The sequence below is a fragment of the Diceros bicornis genome, chromosome 26, assembly GCF_020826845.1.
Source record: "Diceros bicornis minor isolate mBicDic1 chromosome 26, mDicBic1.mat.cur, whole genome shotgun sequence".
Classification (NCBI taxonomy): Eukaryota; Metazoa; Chordata; class Mammalia; order Perissodactyla; family Rhinocerotidae; genus Diceros; species Diceros bicornis.
In genome coordinates this window covers 36,740,729-36,762,344 of record NC_080765.1, presented here as the reverse complement: position 1 = coordinate 36,762,344, position 21,616 = coordinate 36,740,729, and the positions used below count along the sequence as shown (strand labels likewise).

The following is a 21,616-nucleotide window of genomic DNA, read 5'->3' as shown; positions in this document are numbered from 1 at the left end:
CTCACCAGAACCTGACCAGGCTAGCACCCTGATCTCAAACCTCCAGACTCCAGAACTGTGAGCAGTAAATTCCAGTTGGTTATAAGCCATCAGTCTATGGTAACTTGTTAACACAGCCCTTCATTGGCTGCCTTCCCTTCCTTGTCTCACTCCCACCTCCCAGCTGCACTTCCTTCATCTCCCAAATAAAACGTTCGAATCCGTGCCTCAGCGTCTGCTTTGGGAAGAAACCAGGCAGAGATAAGCACGTACATCAATCAGGCACCTGCCTTTATGTGACTTGCACCCTAGTGGGGGAGACCAGCCACAAGTAAACAAACAGTAAAAAAAAAGATAATTATAGATTGTGAAAATTACCAGGCAAGGACCAGATGATATGATAGAGAATAACCAAGGTCGGGGAACTATTCTAGATATAATGGTCTGGCATGGTCTCCGTGGAAAGTAACCTTCCAACTGAGACCTGGGGAGCAAGAATGAGCCATCCACACAAAGAGAAAGAGAGAGAGAATTTCGGAAGGGGGACAGGACAGAGGTGCCCTAGGTGGGAAAATGCTTTTCATATTTATGAACTCAAAGGAGACAGTATGGCAGTAGCTGAGTGACTGAGGAGTGTGGAGACATAGGCAGGTGACAAATCTCTCAGGGCTTATAGGCACGTCAAGAAGTTTGAAACCGCAGGAAGCCACTCACCTGGTTTAAGGAAGGTCTTTGCTTTGTACATGAATTTGAGCCAAGCGTGGAGATTACTGCCTCCATCCTTGGAATTCAAATCATTCACCTGGTTTCAGGGAGGCAGGGAGAGGGAGAAGGGGCACGGGGGAGGGAGGTGCTTCTGCAAACAGTGTGTCAGGAGGAGCTGAAGGGACCCTTTGTTTCATCAGGCTAGTTTTCCCTTTGACTCCCCAGTACCTCTAATTCTGCATGTCACCAGGAAATAGGTGTGCTGTGGCTCTGGTGACAGCCTTCTCCAGTGTCTATGGCAACCTGGGGCTGGGGCCATTTTTCCTTCATCAAAAGAATGGGCTGGCTTCCTGAAGATAAGTAAAGCCCCATTGTTGCTCTCAACTGTTACAGAGGTAGCGTGCACAGGAGTAATAAAGATAGGACTGAATACTGCTAACGATCTTGCACGAAATAACATGAATTAAAGGAATCATTTCTCCCCAGTCTAATTATAGATGCTTCAGGATGAAAATGCAAGAAAGAGCCTCGAACTGGGGCCTCACTTCTTATTCCAGCCATTATTTCTGGTGTTCTTTTTTTCCTTTTTTTTCTAGTGGCGAGAGTCCGGGTATGTTATTGTCTGACGACTATGAAAAGAGCTGGCTTCCAAGTTTGTGAATTAAATCACTAAGCTGTGTTCCCGACAGGAACAATAGAACTAAACAAAGTGGAGTGGGTGGAGGAAAGAGCGTTATTTAACAACAAAAGTGTCCTGACTTATAGATCAGGTGAGTGTAAGGCTCTTCCTCCTCTCCCTAGCCCTTGGACAGGGTGAGCTTTCTAAAAAAAGGCAGATCACACCATTCAACAGTATAAAAACCTCCGGTGGTTTCCAGTAAGGTAAAACCTAAGCTATTTAGCTCAACCTCACCTTTCAGGAGGCACCTCTGTACTTAGTCAGCTGAGCTACTGCCATTTCTTCCAACGCACCAAGCTGTGTCAGCCACTGAGCTTCCGCGTGAGCTGTGCTCTCCTCCCGGATTGCTCACTCCCTTCTTCTTAGAGAATACATGCTCTTCTTCTAAAGGTTGGCTCAAGAATCTCCTCCATTATAAAGCTGTCCTAGCCTCCCCAGGTAAGACTGTTTGTTCTCACCTTTGCAACCTGTGTATATCCCAACTCCCATATTGCAGACTTTGGGACTGGGGTAATTGATTGCATTAATGGCCCCAATGACTGGTCTACCTGTGTCCACACACTTCGCCTGTCATTCTGTAGTTTTCTGGCTCAGATGGGTGACTTGTTTTGTAAGATAAGATTATAGCAAGCTTCATGCAATCAGAGGCTTGAAATATGTGGGGGTCTGTTCTTGTCCTCTTGTACAACTAGGTTTACTCACTCAGATTGGGCCGGCCCCATGGCTTAGCAGTTAAGTGCGCGCGCTCCGCTGCTGGCAGCCCGAGTTCAGATTCCGGGCACGCACCGACGCACTGCTTCTCCAGCCATGCTGGGGCCGTGTCCCACATACAGCAACTAGAAGGATGTGCAGCTATGACATGCAACTATCTACTGGGCTTTGGGGGGAAAATAAATAAATAAATAAAATCTTTACTCACTCAGATTTTTGCCTCCATCTCAAGAGCAAGCCTGGGCTAGCCTGTTGGAGGATGAGAGACACGTGGAGCAGAGCAAGGCCGTCATAGACCAGCCAGCCCCTAGCTAATCCTCCAGCTGACTGAAGATGCATGAATGAGCCCACCCAAACTAGCAAAACTACTCAGATAGTCCATAGACATGTAAAAAAATCAGAAATGGTTGTTGTTTTAAGCCTACGCTTTAAGGTACTTTGTTTTATGCCAATTGCTAAATTATATAAGGGCCACGTAGGGGAAGGTTTAGGTCTGACTGGTTGTTGTCCAACTGGCTGCATGAAAGACCATAGCTCACCTCACTCATCAAGAGTACAGAGGTGCCTTTAGCACATTAATTCTTTCCAATAGAGAAGGCTGGTCCAACTTATGTTATAATCCTCTCATCTCATAAATCAGATAAGAAACTCTTCCCCCTTCAAGGAGTACCAATGAGAGGTAACAAGATGGCAACCATATCTACTTCATCCTTTTGAGAGGGCAGAACTTTCTCTTTTAGAGCCTGGTTCTAAGAAGACAAGAGGGAAGGGGAATGGCTCCCCCTACAGGACGTGTTTGACCACCCATGCACGGTTAATAAAAGTTGAAGTTTCCAAAACCATTGTACACCCTCTTTCCCTATAAGTGTTTGTTTGTTTGCTTGCTTGTTTCTGGAATTGAAGGAGAAACTTTTTCAATGTAAACAACTAAGGAGAAAATGGAGGGCAAAGATTCAGGCAAGAGGAAAAAGGACCAAGAGATTGGCAAAGTATGAGAGGCACTGGGAAGGGATTTTGCCTTCACTGACGCTTTCCACCCAGACTCACATTCGTGGGTCCTCCCTTTAAAGTGTTAAATATCATGGGCCAGCCCCTGTGTCCTAGTGGTTCAGTTCGGCATGCTCTGCTTCGGCAGCCTAGGTTCGGTTCCCAGGCGCAGATGTACATCACTCATCTGTCAGTGGCCATGCTGTGGTGTTGGCTCACGTAAAAAAAATTATTACATATCATAATACAAAATGTTTGATGACTGCTTGCTACATGCCAGGCATTGTACAAACTCATTGAACTCTCACAATAACTCTAGATGTGGGTTATCATCCTTATTTTACAGAAGAGGACAAAAGAGTCAGAAAGTAACTTAACCCAAAGTCACACAGGTAGTAAGTGATGGAATTGGGATTCAAATGCAGGCAGAGTTTCTCTGATGCCCTTGTAGACACTGCCTCAAGGAAAAGAAGCCACACTGTGCCTGGTAGTCCATTAAGTGACATTAGACGTTGGATGTGGATCAGTAGGAATGGACAGAAGGAGGGAGAATGCGTCTTTGATACTCCACTTTAGACCTTCTTCCAAATTGGAGCTGTTGGACCCACGTTGTCCTGCCCCTGATTACTCTATACTTCTAGACATGTGGCTTTCTTCATTACAAAGGCATTAACCTGAGGGAAAGGAGTTGTCAGAGCCAGGCGATTTGGAGTTTAACCTATTTTTTCACCCCTAGTAGCACTCTCCACTCCACTTGGTTGAATTCCACCTGTGATCTTGGCTCACCTCATTATCGCTACCAGAAAAATGTAATCAGCTATCTCTTTTCTACCTTACTGCCCAAATAATGTTCTAACTCTGCTATTTTAGTCCATTCAATTTCTACACCAGAATATTTCCAAATATATGTAACTACATAATTATACCTTTATCAACAATTTATCCAAATTCATTTTATATACATAATTTAGTACACGTTTCCTCTCCAAAACAAAAGATTCTTCTGCTATTCAATATTTTGTATCATCTCCGGCCCCAGCCTTTGTCTGAATTTCTTATGTCCCAGTAACTAAAAGAAGCCCACCTCTGCATTGCCCCCAAGTCATTCCGTACCAATTTATACACCTCACCATCAAAATGTACTTCTAATTTCCTCTACAGAAAGCAAAGTCAAATTCCGTTTTGTCCCCCATCCCCAATTGGATTGATTTCAAGTGCAGCTTCAGCCTTTTGCATTCACCAGGGATTTATGTGGAAATCAATAAAATGGCGTCATAAGCAAGTGACACAAATTTGCACACGGGTGAGAGCAGTGAGTGGAAGTGCTCATTGCCATTGTCAACAGCCTGTGTCAACAGGAGCATTTGCCTGACCCCAGCTGAATTGTAATACACATGTGGAAATTGATAATTATGTTCATTCAACCCCTTGCAAAATGCCTTCATGTGTTGATGTAAAAACATGAAGCTAAATGCCCGATTCTTTATAAACTCAATATGGAGTTTTTACAGTTAAAGGTGGCAGGTTTGCATCTACAATTACCCCTCAGCTTTCAAGCGGGTCTAAATGGACAAATGAACCACACCTCCAGTAGCCTCTTGTTTCCCTTAATACAGTGCATCACTCCCCTGCTGGAAGAAGGAACGGGTGTTGATATGGAGCTAGACACCCTGTTGGTGGTTGTGAGTTTCTCTTTGATTTAGCGGGGGAAACCTAAGCCCCATAGGTAGAAAGTTCAGAGATCCTTCTTGTGGCATGGGATTGGGATAAAACTCATTTAACAAATGAATAATGAGTGCCTACCTTGTGCTAGGCACTCTTTCAGGAACTGGGAATAGAGTGGTGAGAAAGACAAACAAACATCTTCTCTTATTCTACTGAGAGACAAATACTAAAGAAAAAAAAAATAAGTAAAGAAGATAATTTCAGATGTAGAAGTGCTAGGCAGAAAATAAAATGGGGGGGGGGGGAAAGAAAAGAAAAGAAAATGGGATAAACATCTGGCCAGTGACTCCTCTTTTCCTGTTTCCTATGGATGTGAATGATTTGTCACCACCCCCTGGTCACATGGTTGGACTTTCTCGTTCTCACTCTTCTGGAGTAAGAACTGAGAGTACCATTCCCCTTAGACTGTGCACTTGAAGTTTACTGTTTCCCTCTCTAGTGTTACCCTCTCTAGCTAGCTAGGTCACTTTTCCATCTTCCACCTGCTCCATGTCTCCCATTATTGGTCACATCTGAGTCAATGTGAGAATCATGTCCCCTACAGAGCCCAGCACAGTATTTTGCAGAGAGAAGTGAATGAATGAATGATTCACTGGAGCAATTCCGGGATGCTAATGTCTATTCTTTAAGACCACTGTGCAGTGAAGAATTAATCTTACCCAAGGAGAGGTCTACCCTTTGTCCTTGGCTACTGGATATAATCCCTAGACTTTTGAAATGTCAGTCTTAATAGAAGTGCCTTTGCCTGGGGACCCTGGCCACCAGATGGTCTAAAAGTGTGATTTATAAGGGAGGCTTTGTGCCATAGAATATCAGTTCCACCTATGAGGGAACTGAAGACTAATGGCAAGCTCCGCATTATCAGTTCTAACTCCAGAACATCTGTCCCATGAGCATTATGTGATCAAACCCTAATAAAAACCCTAGAAGTTCAAGCGAGCTTCATTGGTTGACAATATTCTGTGCATTTGGTCACACATCAGTCCTGGGAAAGTCACACTGTCCCTTGCTCCATGGAGAGAAGACAATTGAAGCTCCACATTTGAAACTTTTCATAGACTCTGCCCATGCACGTCCTCTCTTGACTGGTTTTAATCTGTATCTTTTCCTCACAATAAACTGTAACCATGAATATAACAGCTTTCAGTGAGGTCCATGAATCCTTCTAGCAGATTATCAAAACTAAGAGTGGCTTTGGGGACCCCTTGAACTTGCAATTGGTGTCAGAAATGAAAGCGTCCTTGTGGGGACTTTGTTCCTTCTAATTATATGGTTATCTAACTCTCGCAGCCACCTACCTGCCCCATGTCATCACATAAAAAGAAGGACCCTGCACATACTTCTAAATACCTCCCTTTGGCTGATTCTCTATACAGATACCAGTTCTGTCTGGCCTTTCACCCTTCCAGCTGCTGTTTGTTCTCCCTTGTCCTTTTTATTCAACGCAGAACATTTTAACATCTATAATATTGATTCGTCTTGAACTGAGTTTCTTTGTATTGGTTACTCAGCTACCAATAAACAGTTTCCAAAACTTCCTATTGCCACCCTTTATGCTTAGGACAGCCCCTAAACAGGAACTGAAAGTCCAAGTAATTTACCTGAGAAACAAGAAGAAAATTTAATGAAGTAATGGTTCCATATGAGAAATAGGAAATACGACTAGGGCCCCTATAGGCAAGACCTTAGGAAAAATTCCTCGCTTGTCATCTCCCTTCCTTCCTTTCATCCTTCCTTCCTTCCTTCCTTCCTTTCTTCCTTCCTTCCTTCCTTCCTTCTTTCCTTCCTTCCTTCATTCTTTCCTTCATTTATGTCAAGGACAATGTCATGCCATTAGAAGGTCAATAAATATTTGTTCCATGAATGGATGAAATAACCTACTGAGCACCTATCATATTTTATATTCTGTGCTGGGCACGGAGGATACAGTAATGGATAATAAAGACATATTCCAACTTTGATGTACTCATCCTGACAGTCAGCCTGTTGAAGAAGCATATCTGAAGGAAACACAGGGAATAATAAGAAAAACCTCTTGAGGACACTTATTCTATTATGGCTCACCCTCTCCTTCCAACAATTGTGGTTCTTTTGGGGTCATGGGATATAAAAATTATGGAGACTCTTTGACTGGAAGGATCTTAGATATTCTTAGCGTACGCCCTTGCCTTATGAGTCAAGCAGTCTTGGTCTAGGCATGCCTCAGGGAGAGAGGATTTTACAAAGACTTCGCAAAACAAAGCTTCACTCTCCCTCACTCAATTCCACCCTCCTTCCACCATGGTCATGTCGCCAGACATATGACAAGGGGAGTAGGATATAAAGGGAGTATTATCAAGGGAAACAAGATAAATTAGTGTAGAACCTTCACCCTTTGCCTGGAGATGTCCTAGCCTATTGATTTTTCATTCTCTTTTTTTCAGAGGGCCTTATCTCCTTTGTTTTTCCAAATAAGCCATAACCAGATTATTTGGTGCCCCAGGCCATACATCAAAATCTGAAATCATTGGAGTTTATGTATCAGATAGAAAAAGTTTATATTTCAGAGGAGAGGGAAATGTGCATTCTTCTTCACCTTTTCCAGCCTGGTGTTTGCTAATATTAGGCTGTGATTTTCTCTACATATCATGTCTGGAGACCTTACTGGAGGTGTTCTAACACAATTAACTTAGAAGCAAAGAAGCAAAAGAAAGGCATGGTGCTGATATCTCGCCATTGGAAGCTACTCTACCTTAAGATAATGAGTATGGAGAAAGAAACAAGTTTGTGTCCTTAGATATCCTTACCATCAGTATCAAGCTCCATATGATTATTAATATGATCCCTAGACATATATGTTTGCATATTCAGTGGGCAATAATTGAATGTCTACTGCATACCCAGCAACACTGGATTCATGGAAGATGCCAAAGGAGAGGTATAGACCCTGCCCTCTTGGAGATGGTGTCTATTGTTACATAAACAGAACGCACATAAACAACCTCAAAATGTGTCACCTCTGTGAGTGCCTTGAGGCGAAGAATGGTACCATTAGGGTCACAATAATAATAATATGAAGACTTAGCATTTATTGATTGCTTACTGTATGCTGAAAACTTTATGCTCACTTCTCTAATCTGTACAAGTCCCCAAGATCCATCATATTAGTCCCATTTTACAGATGAGAAAGCTCAATTTTAAAAGTTATGTGAGTTGTCCAGTGTCAGACAGTTGGTAAATGCCAGGATCAGGGCTGGCATGCAAGAATAACTGTTTCCTCCAAAGCCCATGAATTTCCAGTAATTTCTATTTTGGGGACAAGTGCAGTGTCTGTCATATGGTATAGGTTCCAATAGACTTGTTGGATACTTAAAAGAATGTAACAGGGCTTATCAGGAAGGTATCTGAGAACAAGAGAAGCTCATGAGAACTAATGGGTCTAGCAATGATGTGGCCCAAGGTAAGTGAGGTCCATATTATGGGCATTAACTATCTTCTCATTGGTATGAGTTATCTTAGGTTGACTGCAGTTGGTCTGGATTTATAATGATGCAGACCGTGATTAGAGTTGAAGTAAATCCCATTCCACATTCAGAGAAACTGGACTTGCTTTCCAGAACCATCACTCTCTCCCAATCAGCTCCTCAATGTGGCATGAACACATCCATCCCGTCTTCATTGCTCCTTTTAGGCCACCCTTAGCTTTCCATTTGTGTCTTTTGCTCTCTCAGGCAGTAACCCATTTCTCACTATGTCATTTACCCAATAAACAAAAGAGCAACAGGGCAACTTTGATTTTTCCAAAAATATTTGGCAAATGAAGGACGTGCCCTTGCTGAGGTAGCATTAATGTTAATGAAAACCCAAGCCTGGAGTTATGACAGCTCTCTCAACCTGGGCACACTTGTCTCTCTTAGGCAGTCCTTAATGTCCTCAAAGACTAGCTGAGGCACTCTCCTGGTGGCTGAACCCAAGAGAGTTGACCCTCCAGGTTTAGTGAATCTCTAAAGAACTGTAAATTCACATTGCTGACAAAGTATTTACCCATTCAACAAATAATTGTTGAGTACCTACTATGTTCCAGGACTATTGATGTGTTCATTTATCCAACAAACATTTATTGAACACCTACTATGTGTCTTGCCATGTGCTGGACACAGGTGATATAGAGATAAATAGCACATCGTCTAGTCCGTTAGGAAAAGTGGAATTTATCATCTATCATTCACCTAACAAATATTTATCAAATATATACTCTGTGCCAGATACCAAGCTTAGCACTTTATATTCATTATCTTATTTAATTCTCACAATAATGCCATGATAGTTTGGATTTTCCTGTTCCACATGCCCTACAGAATTTTGCCACTCCTAACAAGAAGTGAAGTCTATGTCCCCTTCCCTTGAACCTGGGTGGCTTGCGTGACTGTCTAGGATAATAGAGTATGGTGAATAATGCTATGTGACTTCCATGGCTGCATCATAATGGGAGATACAGCTCTGCCTGGCTTTCTCTCTTGAGACAGTCACTTTTGAACCCAGCCATCATGCAGTGAGGAAACCTAGGACACCTAAAGATGTCTACATGGGGAGAAACCAAGGTCCCCAGCCTTTCATCTCAGTTGAACTTTTCCAACAGACAGCATCAACTTGGAAACCATGAGGATGACCCATCTTAGAAGGAGATCCTTGGCCCAAAGGGGAGTAGCCATAGAGAAGCCTTCCCTACTGATCTCTGACTAGATTGTAGATGCACAAGAAAATGGCTTTTAAGCCTCTTGTGATAGTTAATTTTATGTGTCAACATGACTAGGCTAAGGGATTTCCAGATAGCTGGTAAAACATTATTTCTGGGTGTGTCTGTGTAAGGGTTGTCAGAAGAGATTAGCATTTGAATTGGTAGACTGAGTAAAGAAGATTGCTCTCACCAATGGGAGTGGGCATCATCCAATCCATTGAGACCCAAATAAAACAAAAAGGCAAAGAAAGCGTGAATTTGTTCTCTCTCCTTGAGCTGGGCCATCCATCTTCTGCTGCCATTGGACATTGGCGCTTGGGCATTCAAACTCAGAATGAATTACACCACTGGCTCTCCTGGGCCCCTGGCTGGCAGACAGTAGATTGTGGGACTTCTCAGTGTCCATAATTACATAAGCCAATCCCTCATAATAAACCTCTTTCTATATATCTATATCTACATCTATCTATATCTCCTATTTGTTCTGTTTCTCTGGAGAACCCTGACTAATATACCTCTGTATTGACATAGTTTTCCATGCAGCAATTGATAATCCAAACAAATGCTGAGATTAATCTTAATATAATCCTCATTTTACAGATGAGCAACAAGAACCTTGGCAAAGTTAAATAACTTGCCTAACGTCACACAGCTACAAGAGGTAGCTTTAAGTAGAGCCCTGACTGGAACCTATTGAGATTCCAAATTCCTAGCTGCAATGCTATACTGGTTCCTGATTCCAAAAGAAATTTGAAAGGCATTCGTTTGATTATTACCATTCACATAGGGTGCAGATCCATGTGTTAGGTAGAAGGTGACAAAAAAGAATGAGATTTAGACATCGCCCTCGAGTACCCCGCACTCTAGTGGAAGAGACATCTCAACCACAATTACAGTAGAATGTAATGGTGCTATGATAATATCAAGCATTTATTAAGCACTTTGTGCAGGGAATTGAGCTAAGTAGTTTATATGTGTTATCTCAATTCTCATAATAACTCTAGGAAACAGTTAACACCATTCCCTTCATTTAACATATGAGGAAACTGAGGCACAGAGAAATGAAGTAACTTGCTGAAAGTCACAGAGCTAGCTGGAGGCAGAGCCAGGATTTGAACCAGGCAGTTGGGCTCTAGAGATGTATTAGTTATCTATTGCTGCATGACAAATGACCCCAAAATTTAGAGACTTAAGATCACAATGTATTATTCTACAATTTCTGTGGGTCAGGAATTCAGGCATAGCTTAGCTCAGGATCTCTTATGAGGGTGTAGTCAAGATACCTGCTTGGCCTGCAGTCTTCTGAAGGTTTGACTGGCATTGGAAGATCCACTTCTAAGATGGCACACCCACATGTTGCTGTGGTTGCCTGGAGTCCTCAATTACTTTCCATATGGGCCTCTCCACAGGCTCTTGAGTGTCCTCACAACATGGTAGCCAGCCTCCTCCAGAGTGAGTGGTCCAAGAAGGGGCAAGGAGGGGGCAGAGATATCTATTATGATCTAGCCTCAGAAGTCATACTCCATCAATGCTGCCACATGGTATTTGTTAGAAGCAAGTCACTATATTTGGTCCACATTTAAGGGATGGGGAATTAGGTTCTTCATTTCAAAGGGAAGCGTGTCAAAGAATTTGTGGACATAGGATTAAATCACCACAAGAGGTAAGAAGAGGAGGCCACAGAAATGCAGAGGGATTAGTGCCTGACTCGATCCAGGGGATTTTTAACCCTTAATTTGAGTCTTTAAAAAATGAGTAAAACTAAACCTTGTTTAATCTTATTCAGCTTGGAGAAGGAAGGAAAAGGTAATTCAGACAGAAGAAACAGCATGTATAAATGTAAAGAAATTTGAGGAACTGAAAATCACTCAATATAATGGGGGCCTGGAGGAAGAGGGGGTGAGACATGAGGCTGGAAAGATAGGTAAGGCCTAGATTTCAGAGCATATTATGTCATGTTAAGGAGCTTCATTTTACCCTATTGTATTGGGACCATCTAAACAGGACGATGGTATAATCAAAACTGCAGATTGTTCACCGCGGCTTTCTTGTAAAGGGTAGATGGATCAGGAAGAATGAGCACAGAGTTGGGTGACCAGTTAGGAAGATGTTGCAACATTTCTAGGAAATTGAGGATGGGAACTAACTCTTTTGGTAAGGGGAGGGAGAGGACTAGGTGGGCAGTAGAAGGAAAGTAGAGGTAGAACCAATAGTACTTGGAGATAGACTGCTTAAATGTCTTGAAATAGAGAGAAGAGTCTAGGGAGATTCCTGGGCCCGTTCTGGTTGGACAGCTTGGCTTACTCTCTGAAGACCTGCCCTTGAGCTCCATTACCCTCTCCAGTTGCAGAAATGAGGGAATTTAATGTCAACTATGCTGAGAGTGATGATCCTCTACTTGGCTTGGTGCTTTGGTTAGCCAAGGTCGAGAAGTAGAGAAAACGCTCTTTGCAAATTGTGTATATGTATAGGGCAGGGGGCTCTATTTCCTTAAAAAAGAGCTTTCTCAGCAGATTCTGTATTTAACCTGTTACTGTTTGCAGCATCCTCATGGTTCTGGCTGGGACAGGACTGTTGGCTGCTCAGGAAATATTGAGCAACTAATCAGCTGGCCAAGAATCGATTCCTATGTCACATCCCTTCCCCACAGGCCACAAGTCTACAAAATTGCTAAGTAGCAGAGGCTTCTGAATCCTTGCCTTAGGGTCCCTGGAATCACAGAAGCTTGTTAATATTGACTTTCATCTAATTACTTCACTATTTAGTTGACAGGGTTGTTCTTTTTTTATTTTTATTTTCCTAGTTACCTTATGCCCTAAAGGAACGCTAATTAATAGAAAGAAAAGTCTAAGTTCTCCCAGACTCAAAGTACATACTCCTTTCTGCTCACTCCACTATACGTGTGTTGTGAGAATTACATAGCAGTTTCCTCATTTAAACTTTCCATGCCTCCGTTACCTTGTCTGTAAAATGGGCATAATTCTATTAACTCTGTTAACTTCCTTTAGAGAGTGATTGTGAGGAATAGCAGAAGCTTTCCAGCTAGTGTACTGCCTGGCATTTAGTGAGGGTTTAATAAAGGGGAGCTGTAAATAATAATCACCCCATTTGCAGGAAGAATTTACCAAAGCCTTCCCTGACCTAGTAGAGGACTGCAAAGTTTTAGAATTGCACTTGGAAGATTTCATCCTTCTCACCATGGCTTCTTCATGGATGGTTGCCAAGCTTCGTCCAAGATTAGCCCAAAACTCACAACCCCGCAAAACCAGGGCAGGCTGTATTTTCCCCCCTCGGGTCTCTCCATCTTGGTCTAAGTGCTCAGAGGCTTTAGATATACAGTTCGACTCTGTAACTGGAGTCTGAACCAGACTTCCTTGTCTCAGGCTAAAGCCTCCTTCTTGGGACTTCATCTATATTTTGTTTTGGTCCAAGCTGAAATTGCCTCCTTTATTCCCCAAACCGCCGATCCACATCCCCTTAGTAGAGCAACTGGAAAATTTTCACAGTGACTAACAAGAATAATAATAATAATAATAAGGTGGTTGAAATTGAGCACCTACTAGGTACTGGGCACTCTGCTAAGGGATTCATGCATAAAATATCCTTCAGTCCTCACAAAAGTCCTAGGTAGGTTCTATTCCTATCTCCATTTTACAGTTGAGAAAAATAAGGACCTAAAAAATTTATGAAGTCCTACATCTAGATAAAGACTTTCATAAACTCTCAGATATGTGGGTAGTCTCCTTCTAACGTTGATATTTATGGATCCAGGTGATCAAAGATTTTTTTATAAAGGATAATGGAAGCCGCATTCTAAAACATAACCTTTTATCAAAGAGAATGCTGCTGTTAGCTATTAACTTTATAGCAGCGTTTCTATGCCTCAGCACTATTAACATTTGGGGACAGAGAACTAATTATCTGCTGTGGGGGGGCTGTCCTGTGCACTGTAGGATATTCAGCAGCATCTCTGGCTTTCACCCACTAGATGCCAGTGGCATCCCCTCCCCTGAGCTGTGACAACCAAAAATGTTTCCAGACATTGCCCAATGTCTTCGGGGGGGCCTAATTGCCCCTGGTTGAGGACCACTGCTCTAAAGCACAGAATAACCCCAGGAATCATCTTTCAAATGGTGATGTACATGGTGCAGGTCATTTCTGGTAGATCTGGAGGCCAAAGGAAAAGTCCAGGGCACAAGATTTTGTCCAGCAAGGACGGGATCTCTAGTGGGGTGTGGGGCATGAAAGTAAAAAGCCACCATCTTTGGCCAGGTTGATTGAGGGGGTGACCTTAGGAACAGCATCCGTGAGAGAGTAAGAGACAAGGATTGAGCAGAACAACAGAGGCCTCTGGTGGTACTATGGGGAGCTGTGGAGCTAGGATGCCCCCTCAGGATTGTCCCAAATTGACACACAGGGACTGGGCATTTGCACGCCCCTGCTGACCATTTATTGGATGTGGGCTACCCCTGGCGGAGGTATAAACAATGGCAAGTCCAGGGCAGAGACTAAGCTATGAGTCCCCAGAAGCTAAAACTCTTGACAGCTTGGGGAATAAATGCCTTGGTCCTAAGAAAGAGATTTCATGGGAAACCACAGCAGTCACTGCAGGCACCAAATTACCTTTAGCGCTCTGTGATACATGCTTTATGTACAGCTTCGCATGTATTTCCTCATCAGAACACACTGTATTGTCTAGGTATCTCTCTTACCATTTTACAGATGAGGAAATTGAGGTGGATTAGGAGATTATGGATTAGAATATTTTTGGAGACGAGGGACTAAAAATCCAATTCAAATTAGCTTAAGCAAAAGAAATTAATTTATTTGCTCATGAAACTGAAAAATCCACCCATAGATTTGGCTTCAAGTCCAATTGGATCCAGGACTCAAATGGTGACATCAGGACTCAGTCTCTCTCTGTTGGCTCTGCTGTCCTCTGTGTTGGCTGCATTTGCAGATCCTGAGTAATTGCTTCCAGGTTATCTAGGTTTGGTTATTTCAGCATGCTGCCCTCCAAACTCAAGCAAAGGTGTTAGAATATATCCCCTTAACTCTGATTGGCCTGATGGTCATGTGTCCATCTTGAACCAATCGCTGATGCCAGGAGGATGGGGTGACCTGGTAGCTATGTCCCAGGTCACATGATTCACCTCTGGATCCAGGAATGGAGTCCTCTTCACCAGAACCACTTGGGTTGACAGTGGTGGAGAGGTAGATCCCCAGCCCATAAAAACCTGTGATCTTGTTATCTCAAGAAGGAGGAGGGGAGGCTAGGCAGCAACTACAACAAATGCCCACCACAGAGACTGAAGAAGCTGGAGTCATTTATCTCAAGATCAGAAGCCTTTAAAGATAGAGCCAGGTTCAAGCCCACATATGGCTGACCTCCCCCAGTCCTTTCTGCTTTCTCTCTGCCTCTTGAGAAAGAAGGTGACGCCACTGAGGTGATTTAGAGTAGGAATCAGCAAACTACAGGTCACGGGGCAAACATGGCCCACCACCTGTATTTATAAGTGGTGTTATTGAAACACAGGCGAACCCATTCATGTATTACCTATGGCTGCTTTCACTCTACAACCACAGAAACTGCATGGCCTCAAAAGCCAAAATGATTTGCTATTTGACCTTTAAACTGAACAAGTGTCCCGCCCCTTTATTTGGAGAATGGTTCTCTACTGATAGATTCCAGTGATTGCACTGCTGGATGGAGCCAAGGGGGCAGCACAATGTGAAGCTTGTCTCATTTCACTTCTTCTACTCCCACGTGGAATCATGGGTCACCAGCTGTGTTTCCTGCTTTCTTCCCTATTCGCCTAATACTCGGTTCTTTTGTCTCCACTAGAAGAATCCCTCAACTGAAAAGCAAAAACGATTCAGAAAGGAAGACTTGCAACACACATTGCACGTGTGAATGCTCCAGAAATTCTCCGCTTATACACATCGCTAATCTTGAGAGTAGTTTATTTCCCTTCAAAAGAACTGAGAAATGTAACAGCAACTAATATCACAACAAAACCCACCTCAGTCCTACCGTTAGACTGAGAGAGTTTTATTCTCCCTGTTCTTCCCTCAGGTTTTAAAAGGATGTGGTTTTATTCCCCTTCTCGTGGAATACTGGAACATATCAATCTACAGCAAGATTTCATTTTTAAATGATGTTCTAGTATTTCAAGAGGCCTTTTAAAGGGGAAAAAATAGCTCCACTCTAGAGAAAGGTTGTGGCTGGAAAGCAAGTATATTTATCTCCAATGAGTCAACAAATACTGATACAGGGCCCAGTGGCTTGGTGGCTGTAGGAAAAGACGAAGGGGATGTGAGTTGCTCAGAGTCACACAGCCGCATGAGAGTCCAGACGCTTGTGCATTTTCTTCCTTCTTATAGCTGTTGGATACTTTCCATTCCCTTGAGGTGAGGCACAGCCTCTGGTTGGAACAGGAATGCCTTTCCTATGCTCTGCTGAGATGTAGCACGCTAGAGAATAAAAATACCAGCTCTTGCCATTTTCTGGTGTGAATCTGTCAATATTCACCCATTTCTCTTGGAAGAAAGTCACTCAGTGAGCCATGGCTGCAAGCCCCCTCATGGTCCAAACCTTCATGACCTGTTTGGTTTATTCTCTCAACGGACCTTTTCTCTGGAGCCACACACACCCTCTGTCAGTTGCTTGTGTTGTTTGCAGTACCTACCATCACAGGGGCTATGCAGTTGTGCATTCCCTACATGCACTCATCCTACCCCACCCCACCAGCCACTTTTCACCCACCTAATCATCCCTCATTCTTTAGGTCTTAGTTTAAACGTCATGTCCTCAAAGCACCCCCTTCTTCTCCCAACCACTGACTTCTCAGGCTAGGTGAGGTTCCTGGTGAAATTCTCATTATCTTGTCCTATTTATTCATCACACTGATCACATCTGTAATTATTTACTTAATGAGAGTCTCTCCCATTTCTCTGTAAACTTCATGGAGGCGGGAACTGAGCTAGTTCTTCTGTTCACTGCGGTATAACCACTGCCCAGCATATCGCTTGACACATTGTGGATGTTCAGTATTCGTGTATTGATTAACTAGCCAAAATGGCTGTCAGGCTCTGAGGTGGGGGAGAAAAGCAGATGTTTGCATTATAATGGACAATGGGACTGGCGGGAATTTGTCTTTCTGTCCTCCTTTATGATGTGCCCCTCAAAAGCCTTGTTTAATCCCACAGGGCTCCTTTAAGCCCCTGGATTTTGCAACTGGCATCAAATAAACAGATCCCTAACACCCTCACTTCATTCACAAGCTTAGTCCCAAACTTCTTCTCCTAGACCCTCCTTACGTTCCAGACCAGCTTCTGACCTGTCAGATTCTCCTTCCGATTTAGTTTCTCTGACATATAGACCTGCCTTAAGATAGTTTTGCCTTTCCCCACCCCCAAACCATAGTGTGTCTCCATCCTTCTTAGCTAGAGATGTGCCTTGTCTGATTACCCAGACCATACTCTGGTTCCCGAGAAATGTAGCTCTAAAGATACTCCAGCCTAATTCGCATCCTCTCAGATTTTCAAGCCCTCTGCTCCCTCTCCTCCCAGAGTTTTGTAACTGCTTTTTCCACTGCCTGGAGTGCTCTCCCTCCTACTCTGTTCAGTTGGTTAACTCATACTCATACTGAAGACACCAACTCAAATAGGAATCCTTCCTTGACTCTCAAGGCCTGGTCAGGGCCCCTTATTACATCTTCTTGTAACACCATAAACATTGTATTTGTAAAAAAATATTTGGAGCAGTTTAGAAGGTTGTATTTGTGAGATTATTCTCATTCGTGTCTATCTGTTCTAGACCATAAACTCCAAAAAGGCTGGAATCATGTCTTTTTTTGTTCATTATCACAATCTCAATGTCTGGCACAGGGTACATGCTTAAAATGTTGGTTGAATGAATGAAGGAAGGAATTATTCAAATTGGGTACATCCTCCTTGGCCTCTGCCTCCTTTTCCACACTAATAAAATGGGCTGAAGAGCATGGAGGATCTCTTTTATAACTTCCCCTAAATGTCTCCTACAGTAGGGAGGGCAAATATGGGACATATATACCCTCAATTCTTACCTGTGAGAGCTTGAACAAGCTACTCACTTGCTCTGCTCCTCACTCTTTACTTTTCTAAAGTGATTAGTAGAATAACTGCCTCGAAGGTTATGTTCATTCATTCATTCATTCAGTAAAGAGCATTTCTCAAAGTGAGGTCCTAGGACCAACTGCATGGGAACCACCTGGACTACTTATTAACAGTGCAGATTCCTAGCTCCTATTTGAAGATTATAGAACTAAAATCTTGTTAGGTGCAACTGACCAATATGCATTTTAACAAGCATTATTGGTGATTCTCATGCATCTTTAAGTTGAGAGCCAATGGGTGTAGTGAGTTGTGATGATTAAACAAGATCCTATATATAAAGCAGATTTGGAGCTGCTTTATAGCACAGAGCCCGGCACATGGTCAGTGCCACACATCAGTCTATCTTTCCATCTGCTTACCCATCCATCTACCCAACCTGCTATCTTCCTCCATTTTTCCAATATAATACTTTCTTTTCTTCCTCAAATTCCATCCTATTCTTTTTTATTTGCTTTTCCCATCTTATCCTAAATATCTTACTTGACCCAAAACTTATAGAAGGTCCATCCCCGCACCAAATGATGAGAGAACGCTAGGAAATGTAGAAGACAAAGACCTGGTCCTCAGAGAGCTCCTAGCAGAGAGTACATCTGAAACTCTGCAAAAATATAAAGATATGTGGACACATCCTGGCCCATGGGTCTCAACCTGTGCAAACTGCCTCTCCTCTCCTCTTTTCTCCTATCCCATGAAGACCAGTTCCATGCTCACCCAAATGACTTTAGCTCTGGTTCTCATACCTTTTCCAGCCCATGCTTCTTTGTCACTTAGAGATAGGCACAGTGGCTCTTTCAGCACATCCCACCTGTGCATTCAGAACTTCTTCCTCCTCAGGGTAATCACAGGGTAAGATTAATTATGCTAATCAGCCTCCACAGGCTGACACAATTAACCAGAGCATGAGATAGCTCCAGAAATCTGTATAGGAGCTGCCTACCTGCTGAGTTTAATTTCACCATCCAGCACAGTAATTAAGGGGGGTGGGGGAGGAGAGAAGAGTTTGCTCTTTTCAACTAAAGAGCACATGGTTCCATCCTCCAGCAGAAGTTGCAGGAAGTTTTCCAAGGAATATCTGGCCATTTAATGCCGCTTCTTGGGACCTGCCACTGGACATTTCCTTCTTGAGGCCAGGTACCAACGTTGTAACCAATATTTCTTTTCTTATTGGTGTTACAAAATGAGATATTCATATTTTTATACATTTTAAAATCTTTTTCTTTCCCCTATCTATTCTTCTACACCTTTTAAAATTTTTAATATTTTTCTTTATTCAAAAATAATAAAAGTTGTAAAAACTTTAGATCAAGCATCCTTAACATGTGTTTTATGGAGTGCTAATTCTGCAAGTTGCCTTGGAGATAAAAGTTTACAATCTGGGTTTGGGAAGCTCAAATTTCTATATTCTCCTCTTGAAGAGTCATAATTAACATTAGCATGTTCAAGCTCTGAAACTCCTGTAACACAGAAAACATGTTTAACTACAGCTAACCCAATATTTTTCAAATTTATTTTACCATATATTTGTGTTTACCATATTTGTGTTTCCCCCAAAAGATGACACTAGGATAAGGACTAGAGTATAGTTAGTTTATTGAGAGATTTCAGAAAACAGAAGTGAGGGAGTGGGAAAAAAGAGGCAGGACAGAGAAGAAAACCAGTCAAGAGTGTATTAATGAAGTCATTACTGCTCTAGACAATTGGGGTTTAGTCTTGCTGAGGACCCCCTAAAGATTCTTGTAGAATGCATCACAGAATTGTCCTGCTGGAGGATAAAAAAGCTTAGGCATTTATCCACTGACTCATATCCCTCATTATTTAGAAGTTACCCTAAGGGACTTTAACCTTCGTGTACTTCTGAGTTGATCAGTTGCTAAGCCATCTCCAGCTTTGGGAAAAGCAGAATGGAGAGACTTCATGACTCTTAATATGGGACACTGACAATGGGGCAGAGAACTGTCCACTACAACAGTGCTGAAATCAGAGGGCTAAAGGGAGGTACATGGTCATCACAAGCACCGCTATACCATATAATCTTTAAAAACTTTAGAATTCTAAGTTATTAACATCCAAAATACTTGTATTCTATGTATTTAATGTAGGAACACTGCTTTGTTTGAAATTATTAGTGCTCATCTATATCTTGTTCTCCAGCCCCCTTTAAGTGACTAATCCTGGTCAATAGACCAAGAGTAGAGTGGTGTGTGTTACCTGCAAGCTAAGGTAGTAACAGTTTCTGCCCAATGCTCCATCTTTCTCTTCCCTTGCAGTGGCAGCCCTGAATGCACCTAGTGATGGCCACAAGAAGAAAGCAGATTGGATCCCCGAATGATCTTGGAAGGGACTACCCCAGTGAGCTGACTGACCTGCAGCGGATTTTGAATGAACAATAAATCAGCTTTTATGTGTCAATCCATTGGAATTTAAGGCTTTTTTTTTTCTATTACAAGAAAGCCTAGCCTACCCTGAATAACACGCAGCCTTAGAGAATACAGCCACAGAGGAGCAAAAGGTCATTGTAATTTCTAGGATATTCCTTACACAGGATATCTGATATGTGTCAGTTGGTATTACATCAAAAAACCAGGAGAGGATAAAGAAGGGCTGAACTGTTGTCTGCGCTTCTCAGTGTAACAAACAGAGCATCAAAGACAAGTGAAGAAAGTGTCAGGTGAGTGACCTAAGCAATGAATGAAAATGTCCTATTTCTGCAGAATGAGATGCTCAAGAGGGAGTTGTCCAATTTGATGGGAGCAGATATGGATCAAACTCTTCCTAAAAAGTAAAAGGAATCTGAGTGCTATGCTTCTATGCCCTGCTCTTGACTCTTTAAATGGGCTCATTGATCTATAAAACATATACCTGCTGGCCTATACATACGAACGATTGAAGCAATGTCTCCTACCATTGCTTATTCCAATTTGCTTTCAGTAGATTTTCCTATTTAAACTAGCTCTGAAATCTTGGCTCTGTAACCCTTATTGAAGCATTTTTCTGCTCCCCTCCTTTGGGGAATCCAATTAAGCTTATATTTGACGGTTCGAATTCATCCCACGGCTCACTGATGCTCTGTTAATATTTTAAAATTCTGTTTTATCTCTTTATTTAATTTTGGATAGTTTCTATTGCTATGTCTTCAAGTTCACTAATCTTTTCTTTTGCCACACTAATCTCCTGTTAATCTCATCTAGTTTTTTTAACCTCATGTTATGGTTGTTGAATTTCCCAGTGTTTGAAAGGAGAAACCCAGGAGTCAGAACTGTACAGACCCTCCCTGCCATCCCACTTAGCCACCTTGTTCTTTGCTTGTTCTGTGCTTGTTTGTCACTCAGCCACAAGTACCTCTGGATTTTTTCCTTTAATCTTTCTCCTCACATGCTCCACTGGAGATTATTGCAGGAGTCTTAGCAAACATTTATTGAATACCTACTGTGTGTCAGGTGGTGGGATGGTCACTAGAGAATCAAAAATGAGTACGAGATCCTCCTGTCCTCAAGGAGCCCACAGTCCAATTGGAAAACAGAATCAGAAGCGATTATTTCAATCCAGTATAACTAGTGTCATGATAGAGATAAGAACAGGACACCATCAGACCACAGGGGAGGGCACCTTCCACAGACCGGGAAAAAGTAATTAGAAAGATTCTCTTAGAGGAAGTGATTTAAGAGAAGGAGAAGGATTTTGCCATACAAAAAGGAGAGAAAAGGCATTCTAAGGCAGACAGAGCAGTCCAAGTAAAATCACAGGTGTTTGAAATAACACACAAGTTCAGGGGACTATGATGTGCTTGGACCATAAAGTGAAAGAGAGCGTGGAAGGAGATGAGGTTGCAGAAGGGGTCCCAGCCTGTCCTCACGTGAAATTCATTACAAACCCTCTTTTTCCCACACTCCCCCCTCCCTTTCTTTCTCCCTTTCTCATTTCCTTCTTCCAAAATAAAAGAGGAGGGGAAAGACTTC

At 42.5% G+C, this 21,616-nt stretch overlaps 1 long non-coding RNA gene across 1 annotated transcript; it reads left to right on the top strand.

Annotated features, from left to right (window-relative positions):
* The first annotated feature begins 1,670 nt into the window (after window positions 1-1,670).
* LOC131422970 (uncharacterized) lies at window positions 1,671-20,069 on the top strand. The gene is made up of 2 exons (XR_009224162.1): window positions 1,671-1,801; window positions 19,928-20,069. It is a non-coding gene; the product is annotated as an uncharacterized LOC131422970 (long non-coding RNA).
* Window positions 20,070-21,616: the final 1,547 nt, after the last annotated feature.